Here is a 22032-nt window from a genome sequence, read left to right as displayed (position 1 = left end):
TGCAAAACTCCACGTAATCCCAAGGGGTTCACATACTTTTTCTTGCAACTGTATGTGATGATTTTTAGGTGACAGGTTCTTTTTGCAGGGTCTAAAAAAAACTCTCTTCTGGGCTCCACTGGATGTGTTGCAATGTAGACCGCATTGCAATAAATTCATCTCCAGCTATTCTAGGTGGGCAAAGTTACATTATACACATCACTTTCTGGGCCTGCAGATGGGCAAGCTGACCCTGGAATACATGGCGGTGGGGAGGGAGCCATTACTGATGGTGTGTGGAAGCAATCTGGTGGCATCGCAGCCACCCGACTGCTTACACCTGAGAGGCAGGAGTTTGCATGTCAGTTTTGTACACAATCCCGGTAGCTGTAACCACTAGATTGTGTGTAAAACCCCCCGTTGTCTGGCCTGTACAACATACGGACCTGGCAGTGAAGGGGTTAAACCAAACTTCACTAGTCACTATTTGTGGAACTGCGTGTACATTTATTCTGTGTGAATGCCAGCAAAATTGAAAGTTAGTAGGTTATTTTCTCTTTAGGTTGGATGTTCTTCAGTTATACTGTAAGTATAGTGTGAATCAGGATTATGGCCACTTGATGGAGCTGATGATCATGATAAATACCTAAATAAATTAAATAATTTAACAAATTACTTAATTAATAAAATATATATTTAATTAAAAAAAAAGCTTAATTAAATAAGTTAAATAAATAATTAAATAAATAAATCTTTGTTTACTGTGATCAGAAGCTCCATCTAGTGAGAATAATGTGGCATTTTCTGAACTGGGGGCAATCACTACACAGAGTTCCATAGTTGATATGGATGAGTAAAGACACTAGTCCATCCAGCTCAACCTGAGAGTGTGTGTGTGTGTGTGTGTGTGTGTGTGTGTGTGTGTGTGTGTGTTTAGGTCACTACCGTTTTCATTTCCTAAGAAGCACATCTAAGAGGTTTTTTACCAACACTCCCCACTGACACCGCCAACTGTAGAAGAGAGTTTCACATCCTTACCGCTCTAACCAGGGTGGATAAAAATCAATGATTTTATTTAAAAAAAAAAATTAAAAAAAAAAAAAAAAAAAAAAAAAAAAAAAAAAAAAAAAAAAAAAAAAAAAAAAAAAAAAAAATCGGATTTTTTTTATTTAAATCGGATTTTTTTTGATTTAAATCGGATTTTTTTTGATTTAAATCGGATTTTTTTTGATTTAAATCGGATTTTTTTTGATTTAAATCGGATTTTTTTTGATTTAAATCGGATTTTTTTTGATTTAAATCGGATTTTTTTGATTTAAATCCGATTTTTTTGATTTAAATCCGATTTTTTTGATTTAAATCCGATTTTTTTGATTTAAATCCGATTTTTTTGATTTAAATCCGATTTTTTTGATTTAAATCCGATTTTTTTGATTTAAATCGATTTTTTTGATTTAAATCGATTTTTTTTAAATAAAATGCTTTTTGAGGAAAATATATTACCATCCAAAGGTTATTCCATCATGAAATAAAGATTAGTTTTTTAATTATGTAGAATAAGGCTGTATATGTTAAATTTGTTTTTTTGGTAAATAAATTCCATGAATCCATTCACAATGTCATGCTCTTCCAGAGGTTTTTGTAAGATTATTGGGCAGTTTCTCTGCCTACAAGATATTATCACAGATGATTGGTTTACTTTTGCAGTTCTCAAAACTGAATTTGACTCAGCGGAGATCACATGCCTCTTCTTCACAGCAAAAATGTTATAACATGAACAGAGTTAAGAAAAAGACCTTCATCCTAACTTCTACAAACCTATGAATACAGAATCAACCCCTTCAGTGCTAAGTTTTAAGAAGTTCAGTGAATAGAATAGAAACAATATTTTTCTGATTGTTTGGAGTGGAATAGATCTGCACAAGAAGAAAGTGAAACTAAGTGTGAGGAGGAAGGGGCTGACAGTCTAAGGTTCTTAAAATATATATATTTTGTTTAGCCAAATTAGTTAACAAACATGGATGTTTAAGCAAATCACATATGCTGGAATGTTATTGTTTCAGTTGAATAAATCTATTTAAATTATTATTAAGGTAATGATTATTTTTCTCCTTCCTAAGTTCAACAGAAAAGTTGTCCAAATATGAATGATTAACCTATTAAACTGGGGATAAAAAACTAATATGAAAAGTTGTTATTCTAAAAATCTTCATCTACTTGCATATTAAAGTTATACCAGCAAGAATTAGTCTATGTAGAAAGTCACATATATGAATGTGAGTTAGGGTCCTTAGATTGTATGCTCCTCGTGGGTTAGGAACTGATGTAAATATACACTATATATATGTAAAGTGCTTCATAATTTAACAGCAACACACACACACACACACACACACACACACACACACACACACACACACACACTATAAAACAAAAATATGCTAAAAAAAAAGCATGCAACCAATGCACATTACCCAGCGCTTATGCAAGTGAATACAACGAAGCTTGAGAGCTAGCTACTCTATGTTAAGAGACAATTGTCATGAATATCAATCAATATAATATTAATCACAACAGTGCTCTGTGATTAATGTTATATTGATTGCTATTCATGACAATATAGTGTGTATACAGTATATATATCATAGTTGGAACCTAAGAGTTTAAACTCTCATTTAGAGGTAGGGAACACACTTTGCAGACCTGTGAATTCACACATATGGTAATGTATACATACAGCATGAGTCCAACCTAAAGTGTGTGCTTTTATTTTATATATTTTTTTTATTAGTGAATACAATAGAGTTTTGATGGCTGGTGTAGAGATGCAAAAAGTCTCATGTTTAAATATATGCAAAATATGTAATTGCTACGTGCTCATAATTCAGTCAATGGAGGGAGGCAAGGGGTTAGACAGCAACATGTATATTGTATGTCTGGATTTTGCACTGAGGTTTCAATTGGAAGAAACTGCAAGCTCATGAAAATAAGGGCTCTCTCTTCAAGGCTAACAGGGGACAGTGACATGTGGACAAAGAACCTGTGGAACTAATGGGGGACTAAGCATATTTCAAAGGACCGATGGATAATGCCGTTACTGTTGGGCAGAGGAGAGAGATCAATTGCAGAAGGATCTTCATCTGATTTCAGGTAAAAATTTTGCAGAATAAAAGTGAGGAAAAGGAAAATTTCCATTCTTGCCATCCCTTCTCCTAAGCAGATTCTCTTTCCTGTAGAAACAGAGAAGCAACAAATCGTATTTTATTTCTGTCTAATAGCTTTCATGACTTGCAACCAGCAAGTGGATAAAGACCTTTGTTAGTGAATAAAAAAGGGAATTTACTAAAACTGGAACACTCAGAATCTGGTGCAACTATGCATAATAGGCAATCGGCTTCTAAATTAAATAACCCCCAGAGTGTCTTTATCCCCATACATTTCAATGCAAGTACAAAAGTATTCACAGTTTGAAACAATTTATTGGCAAATCATAAGCAACCTAGAATCAGGTCAAAGACTAGAAATGAACAATTAGCAGTCTGCCATCTACAGTCTGCATAATGTTTAATTTGTGATGAGTTTCCAGTGGATATTGCTCTTTGTTCTGTGCTATTAAAATCTAGTTCCATCCAAAATTCTAAATGAAACCTTGAGATGTACAGTCTCTTGGCAGGATAGTTTACTTTACTAATTAACATACATTTTTATCTACGTGTTGCTTAACCAATTAGTGACCGCCTGCCTGCAATGTACTGCAAACGTACCTGTACTCCGTTACCCAATTCCTTGGCTGGCATCTGTTCTGCTTGTACACAGCAGGAGCTGCCAAGTCACGACCAATGATTCATGACCAGGACCTGCTGATCAGCTGTGTACAATCACAGCCAAGGGCTCTGTGTTGGTATTCAACACAGGGCTCTGTACAGAGGGAACAATATCTGTGTTTATCATCCCTGCAAAGCAGGGATGAGAAACTTAGAGATTCCTTAATAACAACAGCACACGTTACATTACACATAGCTAGGCACTCATTTAACTCCTTGATTGTCCTACATATTAAACTTTTCCCAGCCAGTGTCATTAGTACAACAAACAAGAGATCCCTGTGCTTAAATCCATACAGCTAGTGCATGCATTTATCCATCAGGTGCTAAAGGGGTGTAACCACATTAACTCTAGAAATTCTGAAGGACCCTCTGCACACTGGTATATACCCTTTCAAGCAAACTATGCAACAAATAGGGATATTTGGTTCACACATATTGCAATACATGTTTAAGCTGGCCAACTGCGTCAAAGTAATCCCTCTATGGCCAGTCCTACTCTGCCCTGCCTACGCAAGTGCTACTGTGGACACAATGCTAACATAGGGGAAAAGACACAATGGGGAGAGCTACAAGGTTCAGGTCTGGCTACTGACCCAACAATACAACAAACAAGAGATCCCTGTGCTCAAATCCATACAGCTAGTGCATGCATTTATCCATCAGGTGCTAAAGGGGTGTAACCACTGTGGGGTTAGCTCAGGTGGGGGATCTCCTTCCCTGGGACAAAGGTAGACCGCACAGCAGGCTTTCGTCAAAATCTGACTGGATGTCAGTTTTATTAAAAAAGGTTTGCAGGAAATATCAAAATAAACAAAACATCAAAATAAACCCTTGCCATCCAGGCACTAACTAAACAGCAGATGATTCCTCTCTCAGAGGTGAAGGGCTTCTCCCTGTCACCAAAACAAAGTAACAGCAAACCTTTTCTTGCAGGTATAGTCCATACACACAGCTCTCTCAGAATACCTCTGAGTCCCAGGCCACGAGCGACTCCTTGCTCCAGCCCTGCCCTTTTTATAGCACCTGTTGGTGGACATCAGTGGAGCCCAAACTCTGGTCCGGAACCACCTCTGCCATTGTGGCCCCAAAAACCCGGAGTGGACTCCACCTTACACCTCACAATATGACCTCATGCGAGGTGACACATATCGTCCATCCATCACTTTGCCGTTCATACTGTCACATATCCCCCCCCCTCTGCTCAAGCCCCTGCGGCTGAGCAACTGTCCCAACCAGGCAATGGACCCGGGAAAGGGCATCTACATTATTTTGCAGTTTCCCCGCTCTGTGTTCCACTGTGAATTTGAACACTTGTAGCGCGAGAAACCACCTTGTCACTCGACTGTTTTTTTCCTTATTATCACACATCCAGTTGAGCGGGGCATGATCAGTAACCAACTTGAACGGTCTTCCTAACAGGTAATATTTCAGGGCCTCCAAGGCCCATTTGATGGCCAAACATTCCTTCTCCACAATGGCATAGTTTCTCTCATGTTTGTTGAGCTTTCTACTTAGGAAGACCACAGGGTGCTCCTCCCCATCTCTGATTTGGGAGAGGACAGCACCTAGTCCCACATCAGAGGCATCAGTCTGTACCACAAACTCTGTTGTGAAATCTGGGGTCACAAGCACAGGTTGAGCACAGAGAGCTTGTTTCAGCCTTTGAAATGCGGTCTCCGCCTCGGGATTCCACTTGATCAGGACCGACCCCCTACCTTTTGTCAGATCTGTCAGTGGGGCTGCAATGGTGGCAAAATTGGGAATAAACCGCCTGTAGTACCCCGTGATTCCAAGAAATGCCCGGACTTGCTTTTTATTTACAGGTTGGGGCCACTTTTGAATCGCCTCAATTTTATTGATCTGAGGCCTAATGAGACCTCGACCAATGATGTAGCCAAGATATTTGGCCTCCTCCAAGCCTATGGCACACTTCTTGGGGTTGGCGGTAAGACCTGCTTCCCGCAGCGAATCTACGACCGCTTGCAAGCAGGACAAATGAGATTCCCAGTCTGGACTGTGGATGACGACATCGTCCAAATAGGCAGCTGCATATTGGCGATGTGGTCTCAACGTCTTGTCCATCATCCTTTGGAATGATGCAGGAGCCCCATGCAAACCAAACGGCATCCTCTTATACTGAAAGGACCCCTCGGGGGTGGAGAATGCCGTCTTTTCTTTTGCAGCCTCCGTTAAAGGAATCTGCCAGTAGCCTTTGGTCAGATCTAAGGTGGTTATGTACCGAGCCGTTCCCAACCTGTCAATGAGCTCATCCACCCGAGGCATCGGGTATGCATCAAACTTAGACACACTGTTCAGTTTCCTGAAATCATTACAGAAACGAATGGTTCCATCTGGTTTTGGGACCAACACTATGGGACTTGACCACTCACTGTGAGATTCCTCAATCACTCCCAACTCTAACATGTCCTTTATTTCCTTTGCCACCGCTTCCTGCCTGGCCTCGGGTATTCTATAGGGCTTGACATTTACACGGACCCCGGGCTGGGTAACTATGTCATGCTGTATGACCGTCGTCAGTCCAGGTAGGGGGGAGAAGAAATCTCCATTTTTCCTCACAAACTCCTTAACATCATTTTGTTGGGCTACTGACAAGGTTTCCGTTATAGGTACCTGAGGGGCCACGGGAACCACGTCCTTTTGGGGGCTTGGTACTGCCAACAAACTTTCCCTGTCTTTCCAAGGTTTTAAGAGATTAACATGATAGATTTGTTCGGGTTTCCTTTTTCCTGGCTGGTAAACTTTATAATTTACTTCCCCCACTTTCTCCCTAATTTCAAAGGGACCTTGCCACTTTGCGAGGAATTTACTTTCCATGGTGGGGACTAGCACCAGCACTCTATCCCCAGGGTTGAAGGTACGGATCCTGGCACCCCGGTTATAAACCCTTCTCTGGACCTCCTGGGCTTGCTCCATGTGTTCCCGAACAAGGGGCATGACAGCTGCGATTCTATCCTGCATCTGTGAGATATGCTCAATGACACTTCTATAGGGCGTGGACTCTGTCTCCCAGGTTTCTTTTGCAACATCTAGCAATCCCCTGGGATGTCTACCATACAGTAATTCAAAAGGTGAATATCCTGTAGATGCCTGAGGTACTTCCCGTATAGCAAACATGAGATATGGTAGCAAAAAATCCCAATTTCTCCCATCTTTGTCCACCACCTTTTTTAACATATTCTTAACGGTCTTGTTAAACCTTTCCACAAGCCCATCGGTTTGGGGGCGGTAGACCGAGGTACGGAGATGGGAGATTTTGAACAATTTGCATAACTCTTTCATAACTCTAGACATAAATGGCGTGCCCTGATCCGTTAATATCTCCTTTGGAATACCTACACGACTAAACACCCGGACAAGCTCTTTGGCAATATTTTTAGCAGAGGTATTACGCAAGGGGATGGCTTCAGGATACCGGGTGGCATAGTCAAGTATAACCAGTATGTGCTGATGGCCCTGGGCAGACTTTACTACTGGACCCACCATGCCCACTCTTTCAAACGGTACTTCAATTATGGGTAGAGGTACTAGCGGACTGCGAAAATGGGGTGAGGGCGCAGAATATTGACATTCCGGGCATGACTCACAATGCGCTTTGACGTCTCCATGTAAGCCTGGCCAGAAGAATCTCTGGGTTATTCTCTCCTTTGTTTTCTCTACACCCAGGTGTCCACCCATTATATGCCCATGGGCTAAATCCAGTACCATCCGGCGAAAGGGTTTGGGGACCACTAACTGTTCTACCACCTCCTCCCCTTGCTTTACCACTTGATACAGCAAGTTATTGTTAAGAGCCATGTAGGGAAAAGACACCGCTACATCATTTTCAACTGGCTCCCCATCAATCATTTTAATGTTTTCACGGGCTCTATTAAGTGTGGAATCTTTCAGTTGTTCCGTACAAAAATCCTCTTTTCTGACCTCTAGGTCAGGCACCACATTCTGTCCACTCTCACTAGAGCCAGCGATCATCTCTTGTTCTATATCCTCAATGTCTGGGGTTGGATCCAACTCCTCCTGCTCCCCAGCCATTACAGAGAAAGGAAAAAGGTCTACACCTTCCTTGGACACACCAACAGTTTCCCCTTCCACCTTGCCGTCAAAGGGGTCAGGAGTGAGTTCAGGAGTTTCCGGCGTTTCCCCAGCAGGGGGAGCTCGGTCCTCCTGACTCCCCTCCTTATCCCATAACTTCCAGAAATGGGGAAAATCTCTCCCCACTATGGCTTCATGAAGCAGAGAGGGCACCACCCCCACAGAATGGGTCACAGGGCCCCAGGGAGTGCCAATCTCCACCAGAGCAGGTAATTACGTGTATCACCATGAATACAAATAACCCCAATAGTGCTAGGGTGTAACCTTGCAGGGTTTACCAAATCACTTTTAACTAAGGTCACAACACTACCCGAGTCTAGCAGAGCAGTTACTGGCCTTTCATCAATGGCAATCACACACATTTGCTTTTCCATGCGTTTCTGACATGCTGCAGTACATACCACCTGTGCAAAGAGAGACATGCGTTTTCCTAAATAAGCATTTTCACATTGCATAGGTTCATCATTTAAAGGACAGTTTGCAGCAATATGACCTAACGCATGACAACGATAACATTTGATATGTTCAGTACTTAAACCTCTAAACGGCTTTGGGGACCTTCCTGACCTATTTGGCCAGTCTCTAGGTCCTAAGCCTACAGTCTCATTATCTGACACAATAGTCTTATCGTTTTTTTCTGAGCCTTTGGCCCATGGAACAGTCTTACCGGATCTTCCGGATAGTTTTCCACCCCTAGTGACATTGGGGTACGGCCCAGGTGAATGGAAAAAGTCCTCAGCGGCTGCATATCTCTCCACCAGCTCGTTTGCAGATTTAGGGTCTCCACGGCTGACCCACTTCCTCAAAGTGGCAGGGAGTGCACGCAAATATTGGTCCATGACCACACGCTCCACAATCTGAGGGCCTGACAATACCTCTGGCTGGAGCCACTTTTTGGAGAGATGTATCAAATCGAACATCTGAGATCTGGGTGGTTTGTCAGCCCTGAAATGCCACTGATGCACCCGCTGAGCCCGGACTGCAATGGTGACACCCAGGCGTGCAAGGACCTCAGCCTTCAGTTTCTCATAGTCCTGGGCATCCCCTGGTTCCAGGTCATAATAGGCTTTTTGGGATTCGCCTGTCAAAAATGGTGCAAGCAGTCCTGCCCATTGCTCCTTTTTCCATCCTTCCCGAACAGCAACCCTTTCAAAAGTTGTGAGGTAGGCCTCCACATTATCCGCAGGTGTCATCTTCTGCAAAACATAGCTGGCCCGCGCCATTTTCTGCTCCACTGGCAGCGGATCTGCAGATTCCTTCTTTAATTCTAATAGGTGTTGGGCCACCTGCTTAAGGAGCTCTCGGTCTGCTTGTTGGGCTTCATGTTGTGCCTGTTGGGCTTCATGTTGTGCCTGTTGGGCTTCCGCCAACTGGCGATTCGTCTCCCGTTGTGCTGCGTTGGCCTGCAGCAAGGCTCTTATAACTTCCTCCATCTTCCCACTTGCTCAGGAAGTTGCCCGCCAAATCCACCATATGTGGGGTTAGCTCAGGTGGGGGATCTCCTTCCCTGGGACAAAGGTAGACCGCACAGCAGGCTTTCGTCAAAATCTGACTGGATGTCAGTTTTATTAAAAAAGGTTTGCAAGAAATATCAAAATAAACAAAACATCAAAATAAACCCTTGCCATCCAGGCACTAACTAAACAGCAGATGATTCCTCTCTCAGAGGTGAAGGGCTTCTCCCTGTCACCAAAACAAAATAACAGCAAACCTTTTCTTGCAGGTATAGTCCATACACACAGCTCTCTCAGAATACCTCTGAGTCCCAGGCCACGAGCGACTCCTTGCTCCAGCCCTGCCCTTTTTATAGCACCTGTTGGTGGACATCAGTGGAGCCCAAACTCTGGTCCGGAACCACCTCTGCCATTGTGGCCCCAAAAACCCGGAGTGGACTCCACCTTACACCTCACAATATGACCTCATGCGAGGTGACACATATCGTCCATCCATCACTTTGCCGTTCATACTGTCACACCACATTAACTCTAGAAATTCTGAAGGACCCTCTGCACACTGGTATATACCCTTTCAAGCAAACTATGCAACAAATAGGGATATTTGGTTCACACATATTGCAATACGTGTTTAAGCTGGCCAACTGCGTCAAAGTAATCCCTCTATGGCCAGTCCTACTCTGCCCTGCCTACGCAAGTGCTACTGTGGACACAATGCTAACATAGGGGAAAAGACACAATGGGGAGAGCTACAAGGTTCAGGTCTGGCTACTGACCCAACAATATGTGTGAACCAAATATCCCTATTTGTTGCATAGTTTGCTTGAAAGGGTATATACCAGTGTGCAGAGGGTCCTTCTGAATTTCTAGAGTTAATGTGGTTACACCCCTTTAGCACCTGATGGATAAATGCATGCACTAGCTGTATGGATTTGAGCACAGGGATCTCTTGTTTGTTGTATTGTTGGGTCAGTAGCCAGACCTGAACCTTGTAGCTCTCCCCATTGTGTCTTTTCCCCTATGTTAGCATTGTGTCCACAGTAGCACTTGCATAGGCAGGGCAGAGTAGGACTGGCCATAGAGGGATTACTTTGACGCAGTTGGCCAGCTTAAACATGTATTGCAATATGTGTGAACCAAATATCCCTATTTGTTGCATAGTTTGCTTGAAAGGGTATATACCAGTGTGCAGAGGGTCCTTCAGAATTTCTAGTGTCATTAGTACAGTGACAGTGTATAGTATTATCACTGATATCTGTATTAATGTCACTGGTGATGTCAGTGGCAGTTAGTCAGTTCCCCCCAGCATCAGTTAGTGTCAGACTGCCTGCTGCACTATCGCAGTCCCTTTAAAAGTCACTAATTGTCCTTAGACACAAGACTGCTCTAACTGCTGATGAGAAAAAGTATTTAGCAGTTTATATTTACTAAAATAATTGCATTTCCATGTTCTGTGTACTGTGGGAGACCAGATAACGTGTTACTGAACCCAGGACCCTGCATTCACTATAACATGGACAGCAGTGCTTACAGTGGCTAGCTTTTTAGGCCTCTTCTCTCACACTTCACATGGCCGATTACACACATTCACAGGATTCCAGGTACAAGAATTCGTAGATTCTTGTATCTTGGATGATAGGTGTATGGGAACAGAGACGGCACTAAGTCTGTACAAAGTAATAACAACCTGACAGCAGTCGTCACTGCACAGCAAGCGGTTATCTGGAGATATGTTCAAACCTAGACATATCTGAGTGCATCACGTCCTACTGACCTGATAATGACCCAGTGAGGTGATATATGTGTGCCGTGGCCTCAGTGGACTACATAGCACTCATATAATGCTAAATAGAGAGAATATTCTGATTGTAGTACAGCTGCAGTGCGCTGGGATGCATTAGATGCTCACTGATTGGCTTTACTTGTTGCTTGGATTTATGGTGTTTAAGATGTCCACTTTCTAATCTAATACTTTATAGTTTAACATTTACTAGTGTCACGTACATTTGTGGAACTTTCCTCATCAACAGTAGCCATACCTGTAGAAAATGGCAAAAAAGCTTCGTTCTTTTGAAATCTGTTCTTTTCATCCAGAAAACGGTTTGGGTCAAACAAATGTGGGTTGCGAAAGTATTTTGGATCCTTCAAGACTGAAGTCAAAAGTGGGAAGATAGTTGTGCCCTAATTGGAGATAAGGAGAAAGAGACAGCATAGAAATGGTGAGCTATCTATTCTACTGAATTATTTTATGGATTTATAACCTGGTTAGCACGGTGGTTAAGTGTTTAACACACTAGCCACCCCAGAGACATTGCTGTGTTACCCATTAGGTAGGTGTATAGCAGAACTGTTTCATTTGGCGAAATTACCATTTTGATCTGTTATGTGACAGCAAATGTTTACTATCTGACACAAACTATTTCCTGCCTCTCTGTTCCAAACACCTGGCTAGCAATGTGGCTCAATGAAACTCATACTTCCCCAAAATGGCTGCTGCAACTTACTTCTATGAGATAGCTACAGAAAGGAGGAACTTACTATGCATGCCAGACCAACAATGCTCATAACAGATGGGACTTTAAATATACTGTTCCTCCAACGGTTAAACAAGGATTATCAATCATTAAATATAATACATCTTTATTTATACATTTAAAAATATGTATGATTTCTTAAAAACAGAGATTAACCTAATGCCAATCCTGTCATAAATCATATGAGGGTTTTAGATTGTAGAGTCCTCAGTGATCATTAGCATAGGTTGACACGTTTTGCAGGGTGTCCCGCTTCCTCAGGACCTTGGATCTCCACCAATGGATTTATCACTATGCATGTGTCTCAGATCTTATCACTTCCCTATATCACGTGGAAGGCTCTATCGGGTGGGGCTGGGGATGGGGCAGGGGTGTTGTTGGTCACTTTCAGGCTCTCTCCATGAATGGCGGTTCTGGTATCGGTCGGTGTCAAGCTCTCGCTGCCAGGGAAGCAGTGGCGTCCAATTTTTGTATTGCCTAGGGCAGCACAAACCCTAAATACACCACTGCCATACAGAACTGTTATATGTGCAGCTGCCTGTTCATCTCATCTGGAGATAGTGAGATTGAGATAGACTGTATTGCATGTACCCTCTAGAAGTAGCTGAATAGTCTTTTCCTGAATAGTAAGGAAAAGACTATTCAGCTACATCTAGAGGGTACATCCAGTGTTAAAATTCAGAAGCCAGTATAACAGGTACCCAAACATTAGTGTTGGGCACTAAATTTAATTTATATACCGTATTGCATGACCGCACAATTGTCCGTTAAACTAGTGCAGCGCTGTATAGCAAAAAAATGTCATAAATTGCAGTATCTATACCATAGTTTGTAGACACTATAACTTTCACACAAAGCAATCAATATACACTTATTGGGTTTTTTTTTACCAAAAACATGTAGCAGAATACATGTTACATGAATACATACATTTATAACTAACTTTGAGTTTACTATATATTTTTTATAGCTGAAAGTAAAAAATATTGTTTTTCTTCAAAATTTTGGTCTTTTTTTGTTTATAGTGTGAAAAATAAAAAGCGCACAGGTGATCAAATACCACCGAAAGAAAGCTCTATTTGTGTGAAAAAAAGGACATAAATTTTGTTTGGGTGCAGCATTGCATGACTGAGCAATTATCAGTTGAATTAGTGCAGCACCGAGTAGTAAAAAGAGTCCTGGTCATTAAGGGGGGTAAATCCTCAGGAGGGCAAGTGGTTAATTGTGGTGTGGGGGTTCCCCTCAAAATCCATACCAGACCCAAAGGACTTGGTATGGATGGGAGCGGGGACCCCACACAGATTTTTAAAAAATGTTTTAATTGTTGGACAATGATGACAGCTAAAACATTAATGAATGTTTCACTACTAAAATACCACATGACTTAAGAATATAACTCATGCCGTATTTCAGTGAACAGTATCTTACTACATACTCAGATGTGGTAAGATACCGTAAATTGTTCATGCTCAAAGTTCGTGGTCGAACATTCTGTAGGTTCGAATGTTTGACAGGAAACTGAACTTGGGGTTGTTCAACCCACCACTACCAAATGTGATCAATGTGACAGTCAATTATAATGACAGAATACCCAAATCCACTGCAGCGTTCCAATCCTCTACCTTTTAATATTTACAGACCATCCATATGCTTACTGGTGTAACCTATCTTCCCTGCCAAAAAGATAATAGTTGCGTTCCATAATCAGCTCATCCTAATATTTATTCTATTAGCAATACAGTGGCTGCAGACATGTAATATTCACCCCCCCCCCAAAGAAAAACACACTCCCCAAATGTGTTTCACCCCTGATGGGCTTGTTCACAAGGACAGTGTAGGTGAACAAGCCCATCAGGGGTGAAACGCATGTAGGGAGTATTTTTTTTTTGGGTGGAGATTACATATATGCAGCCACTTCATTGCTATTGGAACAAATACTATGATGAGCTGATTATGGAGTGCAACTCTTATCTTTTTGCAGTCAGTTATAGTGTTTACATGAAATTGGTTGACTATGCAGCTGTTCAAGGGCCCCAGTGCAGACTCCTGAGCTCACCAACAAACCAGTTTTAGATTCAATAAAAAAAGTGACCATTATATTATAATGTTCCAATGCATTGGTATGCCACAGGGCCCTCTTTATTAATGATTTTGTAAGGGACCGCCTGGTGGTACCACTAGCACTCCACTGATCAGGCGTCCCCAGAGCACGGAATCTAAGCCCCAGAGTACTTGTTCACCAGGGCCCCTGATGGTGGGGATGGACTTGGAGTACCCTGAGACCAGGTCGTGACTACTGAGTATACCTGTCAGTGGTAGGGGTGTTCGCCAGGGGCTCCGACAGGGGAGAGCCTGATATGAGGAGGTCGGGTGACCCCGATGGGATGGATGGATGGCTGAGCAGGTGCGAGGTCAGACAAGCCGGGTCGGTAGCCGTGGGGACGGTGCGGTACAAAGCAGCGGGCAGAGAATAGTCGGGTCACACGCCAGGTCAGTAACAGAAGATCAGATCCAATAGGGGGCATCCGGGAGAGAGGTCAGGCAAGCCAAGGGTCAGAGCAGGAGAATACAGCGTGGTCAGGTACAATCCGGGTCAGCAACTTACAGTATACAGGTTCACAGGTTCAGGAATGCAGGTAAGACCAGAAGGCACTCAATGACAGTTCAGGGCCGTTTAAATATCGCACCCTGCGCTGTCATTGGTGCCAGGCGCGCGCCCGCGGCTCCTAGTGTGCATGCGCGAGTTCGGATGCCGCGGCCTGGACCTAGTGCCCGCATCCCTGCACAAGGTGGCGCACTGCGCCTGCACTGGGACCAGCGCCGCGGTGATCCCTGACAGATTTCTGCAAGTAACCTACACCATGGGACTTGCAATTCAGGAGTAGCCTCAAACTCAAATTACCACTGAAGTAAAAAATAAACCTTCCAACCTTGGGAATGGTGTAGCCTCGGAAGCAGGTGGTTTGGGCAGCTGCATGAGGTGCTCCTAGCGGCGCAATATCAGCAAATCTCTGTATCTCATGTATCACGGCATCCATAAATGGCATCTTGCTCCTATCTTCCACAGATGGAAAGCGATCTCAGCCAATCACTTGGTCTATTTCTTCCTGGACTTTAGCTGAGAAAAGATGAATAGATGTTTAAGAAAAGTTTACTGTTCAAGTCCAGTGCATCTACAGCCATCGTGACTTCACTTTGGGATTTTGCAGGAGATTGGACATTTGCTTCAGAATAATGTAAATGTGACTTAGCATTTTTCATAAGAACTAAAATGTAATGCACTTATGTAATACCCCTTCTTGCCCCCTCCCTTTTCCCCATCAACATGCATTTCCAAACTTTCAAGCAAATCATTTTACTTTTAATAAATACTTCTTTTGAGACCCATTGACATCATTGCTGGGTCCGTCTTCTGGTGTTTGTTCTGTGTTTGATGGTAGGAGCCAGCAGGCTTCTGTTAATGTTGCAGCACCCTGTTTTGGATCATATTTGAAGAGCATTATAAGAAAAAACATCCACGGCATTCCTTTAGGTACTCATGGTCCTCCATACTGGTTACTGGGTGCGGAAGACTTTTGCAGTGCAATCTGTTGATCCGTTACTTAAGCATGCATGTCTTAAGGGATGCCGGGGATGTGTCCTTTCACATAAGCCTGGGAACAAACTGATTGATGGCAGAGAAAGTTAATGAGAGGTGTAGCAACAACATTACAGATCAGTAGGAGAAGGGATTCTTGATTATCGAGGTCTTCAGACAGGAAATGAAGATAGATACTGCTTCTTCAAAGGTTTATATTGTAGAGATGCCAGTTTGTAGGGAATTAGGAGTAATTGGTTTCAACACAGCTACTACAAAGATGTAAAATGGCTCGAGTTCAGCTTCAAGCATTTGGCATTTGCAGCAAGATCAGTCACAGAAAGATAATTAAAACTTGACTGTCCTTTCATACCTAGGATGTCCGGATGCTTGAGCAAAATCCTCAGACCAACTCTTATTGTTGTACTTGTCGTTTCGGTGCCAGCAAAAAATAAATTCATCACTGTGACAAACAGGTTTTCAAAGTGAAACTCTGTGTTAGGATTATCTTTTTCCTGAGAACAAAGCAGAAATCACATATTGAAAACCCTGAAGAAGAATTCCAGGTGTGGCACTTTTTACATAGTTATAATAGACTGGCTTGACCAATGGCAGAGAGCTATACAGGGAATCGGTTCCAGTAATTGCCCCCCTGCCACACCCATCACCCTCCCTGTGCACCAAATGTTTCTCCCTGCTGCTCAGGCCCCCCTGTGTGCTCCCACCCCCACAGTGCTGTCAGCTTCCCTCCTTTCCCTCCTACTGGCAGCTGCAAACACACAATAGGATCCTTCAGGATGGAGAGTGGGGGAAGGGTGTGGTAAATACATCACATTTGCCAGCCTCTTCCTTTCCTGAATGAGCGCAATGCGTGATCGGTGCTGATGACTCACTGTGTTCATTCATAACTGAAGCATAGTAAACTGTGTTTTATTTTATTTTTCGGGGGGGGGGGTCCCTGTCAGGTTGGCTGTATGGGGCCCTGTGGTCTCTAACAGCAGCCCTGGTTAGTCATAAGGCCCCAATACACATAGTGTTCCTATGGCAGTACTAGGGTCATTGGTTTGAATCCCAACCACTGCACCACCTGCCTGGAGTTTGCATGTTCTCCCTGTGCTTGCGTGGGTTTCCTTCAGTTACTCCAGTTTCTTCCCACACTCCAAACACATGCTGGAAGGTAAATTGAATCCTGTTTAAATTGACCCTAGTATGTGTATGTATGTTAGGGACTTTAGATTGTACACCCCTTGATGGTTAGGGACTGATGTGAATGTACAATATATATATGTAAAGTGCTGTGTAAATTGACAGAGCTATATAAGTACCCGTAATAAATAATAATATATAAAATAAATAAATATATATATAATGCTTGTTTAGTCTAGGGAGGCTGTGCATCCTCTTCACCGATCATGTGGCTATTTCCCCATCATCATTACACATAATGCAGGACCTGCGCTCATGTGACAATGTCAAAGGCCTAGCCATATTCTGGCCCAGAAGAGGAGGCAGCAACAGTGCCAGCTGCTGTGCTCCAAGGTGTAAGTATCACTATTCTTCTCTATCAAACAACTTGATGAAACCAACCAATATATTATTATTACACGCAAAGAGATAACTTGGACACACACACAAATAAACAGCAATAAAGTAGAGGAAATGTGATATTGGTGAACTATTACATGGTTCATTTTTCATATTACTGTAAATGGACTAAAGTTCAAGTTCAGCTGGAAACAGAACTCCAGTTTGGAATTTGTTTTTGCTTATTTTTACTGATTCCACATTTTTGGTTGTACACTTCAGCTCCATGTTCTGCATGTGGGGCACCTTTCTTCCAGCAATAGCTTTGTTGGGACTTCTGGCTGCATGGCATTGAGTCTCAGCAGACGCATCAGCTTTTGTATGAATGCAACCCTCTCTGTATTTCCCAATATTATAAGGATTATGTAATGATGCAGCTGCCATAGCTGGTAGTCTTTACTATTCATCCAAATAATAATGGCCAGGCTCACAGCAGCTTGAACATCACAGACTTTTGGGACATGTAGCTCCTGCATTGTTGCTGCTCCCTGCCCACTGTCATACCACAGGAATGGGAAGAGTGAAACTGGATTGGTCAAGTGACCATTACATTATATTTCAAAAAGAAAGGTATTTAGCTGGAAACATATGATGCATATGCAGTGTACACTGAGTAGAGTAGGGTTATTTGACCCAACTAGGTTGTTTTCCCCTCACTTTCTGTCTGGGTTATTAAAATTTCCCCAGTAGGGACAGAGACAAAAACTTTATTTGCAAATTTGTCAAGGTGTTTTGTTTTTGCTGCTCATGCCTCAGGAAAGTTGTTAAACATGGTATAACCTGACAAAGAGATTTGAGGCATCTTGAAAGCTTGCCATTTTAATCTGATTGGTTAACCAATAAAATGTATCGGTATAACTTTTTGTGTGTGTGTTTCTATCTATGCACCTAGTACAACATTTTACTATTGGTATCTACATTGACCGCACTAGTCTACAACAATCTATATGTGAATAATGCATGTTCCTGAAATATAATGATTCATTCATTTAAGAAACAGACAAATTTCCTATCATTTCCATTTTTGTATAAAAACCCCAGTGGCATATGATTCGTAACTGAGCAAGTCTTACCTCTTCCATTTTTATTAGGAAACAGTCAATAAAATCCCTGGGACAGTTCTGGTCTAGAGTTTCTTGATGTTGCTTGACCTTATCCATTACAAATACTTTCAAAGTAGAGAGATTCTTCCATGCTTTTTGAAGAGGTCCAGGCATATGGTGGAAAAGTTTTGGGAAAGCATTTAGTAGCTGCAACAAGAATAACCAATTATAAACTGCAAACAGAAAGATGTGTAGTGAGCGCTTTATCCTAAAAGCAGCTATGCACACAAAGCAACCAATATATGCAGTAAATAAAATAATATAAATTAGTGCAGTGCTAAATTCATATGTAAAACTAAAAATTAATACAAACAACGTCCATAAAGTCTATGAATTGTGATCGTAGAATCTAGTAGGTACTGGTGGTGCTCCTTGGAAAATGATAGAAATGCGCACTCACCAGAAATAAATAAGGTATGAGCATTGTATAAAATCCCTCATCAGAGGTCTAGTCAAAAGTCTGGTCAGTTTGGGCAATCCTCCCTTCCGTGTGATGACAGGACTTCAATGAAGAAGAACAAGATCCAGGTAACCAGAGGTTTCCTCAAAGGGGCTGGCTGGAAGGAACTGCCTGTTTACAGGAAATCTTCCACCTCTTGGTATGGTGCCTGGGTCAGAAAATAAGTACTCATCTGTGTTTAAGACATTCTGAGATTTTAGTTCTACCAGGACAATATGAGGGTTCAAGTTCTCCAGGATGTAGGTCAGATCATATCTGTAATACTCGAATATTCTCCATCCATTCTGCATTTAGGAGGTTTTCATTAACAACTTCAAGTACGAACACTTTCACCCCCTTCTAGTCCAGGCCAATTTTCAGCTTTCAGTGCTATCACACTTTGAGTGACAATTACTTAGTCATGCAACACTGCACCCACATTAAATTTTTCTGAAATTTTTATACCCAAAACAGTAGATACAGTGTACGTTAAGAAGACATAGCAAGCATGTAGTGTTTCCACCCTTCACTTCATATATGGCTGTTCATGCTCAACATGGTAGTATTACACAATGCTGAAAATAAACAAACCCATAATAGTTGTATGTAAGTTCGATGGAACTATTATGTTATAATTGAACTATAATACAGTGGTTCTGATATAGTCAAAAACATATAAAGCACATTTATACAACCCCTGAAAAGTTAAGTTCCTAATTGAAGAGATATTCCTTCATTGTGCTTTTGTTCTGTATATACAGATACTGTAGTTTATAATTAATATAATTTAGTGCAGCGCTAAATTCTTATGTAAAACTAAAAATGAATCCACAGGGATCCTACAGGTATGGCACATGCATAGTTACATTGCAGTTATGTAAAAATATCCATACCTGGAATTCTTCTTTAATGTCAACCATATTACTTTGGTTGGTGCATATTCAGTACAAAAAAAACCTGAAAGGGGAACATGGACCCCATCCTGTGGTCACCCAGAATGGAGATAACTGTCAAAAGATTACATGGTCTGGTTGTCTCCAGCACACACAGAAAGGTGATACACCATTTTCCTTCACAAAATGACCCATACTTTCAAATACCTAGCATTGTCTTGATTGGAGGAAGCTTTCAGCCGATCAGTAAATAGAAACGTACAGTTTCCAGCCAACGGCAAGCTGCAATTGACCGATTGTGCTAAATAAACTGACTTTCTGCTTCACAACCACTATTGTACGTTCAAAGAGTTAGATCCATTTACACGCCGGGTGGCGGTAATATTTTTTGGGTGATTAGTGCATTCCAGTGACATAAACGTACAGTTTCCAGCCAACGGCAAGCTGCAATTGACCGATTGTGCTAAATAAACTGACTTTCTGCTTCACAACCACTATTGTACGTTCAAACAGTTAAATCCATTTACACGCCGGCTGGCGGTAACATTTTTTGGGTGATTAGTGCATTCCAGTGACATAAACGTACAGTTTCCAGCCAACGGCAAGCTGCAATTGACCGATTGTGCTAAATAAACTGACTTTCTGCTTCACAACCACTATTGTACGTTCAAAGAGTTAGATCCATTTACACGCCGGGTGGCGGTAATATTTTTTGGGTGATTAGTGCATTCCAATGACATAAACGTACAGTTTCCAGCCAACGGCAAGCTGCAATTGACCGATTGTGCTAAATAAACTGACTTTCTGCTTCACAACCACTATTGTACGTTCAAAGAGTTAAATCCATTTACACGCCGGCTGGCGGTAATATTTTTTGGGTGATTAGTGCATTCCAGTAACAGAAACGTACAGTTTCCAGCCAACGGCAAGCTGCAATTGACCGATTGTGCAAAATAAACTGACTTTCTGCTTCACAACCACTATTGTACGTTCAAAGAGTTAGATCCATTTACACGCCGGGTGGCGGTAATATTTTTTGGGTGATTAGTGCATTCCAGTGACATAAACGTACAGTTTCCAGCCAACGGCAAGCTGCAATTGACCGATTGTGCTAAATAAACTGACTTTCTGCTTCACAACCACTATTGTACATTCAAAGAGTTAAATCCATATACACGCCGGGTGGCGGTAATATTTTTTGGGTGATTAGTGCATTCCAGTGACATAAACGTACAGTTTCCAGCCAACGGCAAGCTGCAATTGACCGATTGTGCAAAATAAACTGACTTTCTGCTTCACAACCACTATTGTACGTTCAAAGAGTTAAATCCGGTTTTATTTTTGGGGTGCTTATTGAATTAAAGAGTATGTCAGACAACACGCAGAGGAGTGGCAGAGGAGGCAATGTTTCAGGAGCGAGCAGACGTGGCAGCAGAGGAAGGGGTCGAGGCAGCACTAGTCGCAGCCAGAGGCCAGTGCTCCCGGTGTCATCCAGCGGTCGTGTCTCCACCGACAACCCTGCCGTCATCGATTGGTTGACTCGGTCGTCTTCCTCTTCCCAGGTCACCTCTGACACCTACAGCCAACGGTCGGTGGGTACGTCAGACACAACCGTTAGTTGGCATGGCCCGGGAGCAAGCCCACTGAAATCACGTGTCCTCGACCTGCCTCTGTCCTTTGGTGTTCCCTCACCAAGCGAAGTATCGCATGCTGTGGGCTCAGCCCCACTGTACAGTGAGGAAGAGCTAACAGAGGGCGGTCAGGAACGGGGGGAGACATCCGCCTCTTCAGCAGCCAGGCGAAGAAGTACTGGCGAGGAGAGTGGCTCGGTAGCCGGTCTAGAGACAGGTCTGTCTCCTGACCCACACGCAGCCGAGGGGGCTAGTAGTGACGCGGAGACCCTAATTGATGATGATGAGGCTGATCGCACTTGGCAGCCTCGTCGTCATCAGGCTATTGCTTCCGCATCATCAGGAGAAGAGGGTGCCAGCTTGCCAGCGAGCAAAACAGTCGGTGGGTTGCCCAGGAGGCAGCAGGGTCGCAGCAGTGTCAGTGGAGCCAAACGGCCACGGAGTAGAGCACCAGCTCCACTGCAGCCTACCACCACGGCCAGTAGTGGTGCCGGTGTGCACGGAGGAAGTAGCAGTCAGCCAGTGAGGAGTAGCGGGGGCAAAGTTTCCTACTCGGCGGTGTGGAAATTTTTCGTCAAGCCGCCCGAGGAAGTAAACGTAGCCGTATGTCGACTATGTGGCCAGAAAGTCAAGCGTGGCCAGGGGGCCAATGTTGGGACTACAGCGTTGCGTCAGCATATGCAGCGTCGCCATTCGGTGGCCTGGGAAAACCGTGATAAAGATACGGCGGTTCTGCTTGCCCCAGCTCCATTACCCGCTCCGTCACTTGCTCCGTCACCCGACGTCAATCGCCCTCTATCAGCCAGTCAAGGCTCCAACACCTCTGCTGAGGGGAGTTGTCGCTCGTTGGCATCTTCCGCTCGTTCAGATGCTCCTTCTCCTGCTACTCCTCTTCACGGAT

The 22032-nt window shown here is 42.9% G+C and overlaps 1 pseudogene across 1 annotated transcript in view; it reads right to left on the bottom strand.

The window, feature by feature from the left end:
* Positions 1-2821: 2821 nt before the first annotated feature.
* LOC149445106 (cytochrome P450 2C8-like) overlaps positions 2822-22032 on the bottom strand; it is a 40282-nt pseudogene continuing 21071 nt past the window's right edge. Inside the window, exons 6-10 of the transcript XR_016306447.1 lie at positions 18139-18315; positions 15855-15996; positions 14835-15022; positions 11410-11551; positions 2822-3209 (exon numbers count right to left, since the gene is read on the bottom strand). The product of XR_016306447.1 is annotated as a cytochrome P450 2C8-like (transcript). The remainder of the gene's footprint in view (positions 3210-11409; positions 11552-14834; positions 15023-15854; positions 15997-18138; positions 18316-22032) is intronic.

The sequence above is a fragment of the Staurois parvus genome, unplaced genomic scaffold (assembly GCF_062004578.1).
Source record: "Staurois parvus isolate SC_StPar_1 unplaced genomic scaffold, SC_StPar_1.0 ptg000746l, whole genome shotgun sequence".
Lineage (NCBI taxonomy): Eukaryota > Metazoa > Chordata > Amphibia > Anura > Ranidae > Staurois > Staurois parvus.
The sequence above is the reverse complement of the archived record's forward strand: the minus strand, read 5'-3'. Positions and strand labels throughout refer to the sequence as shown.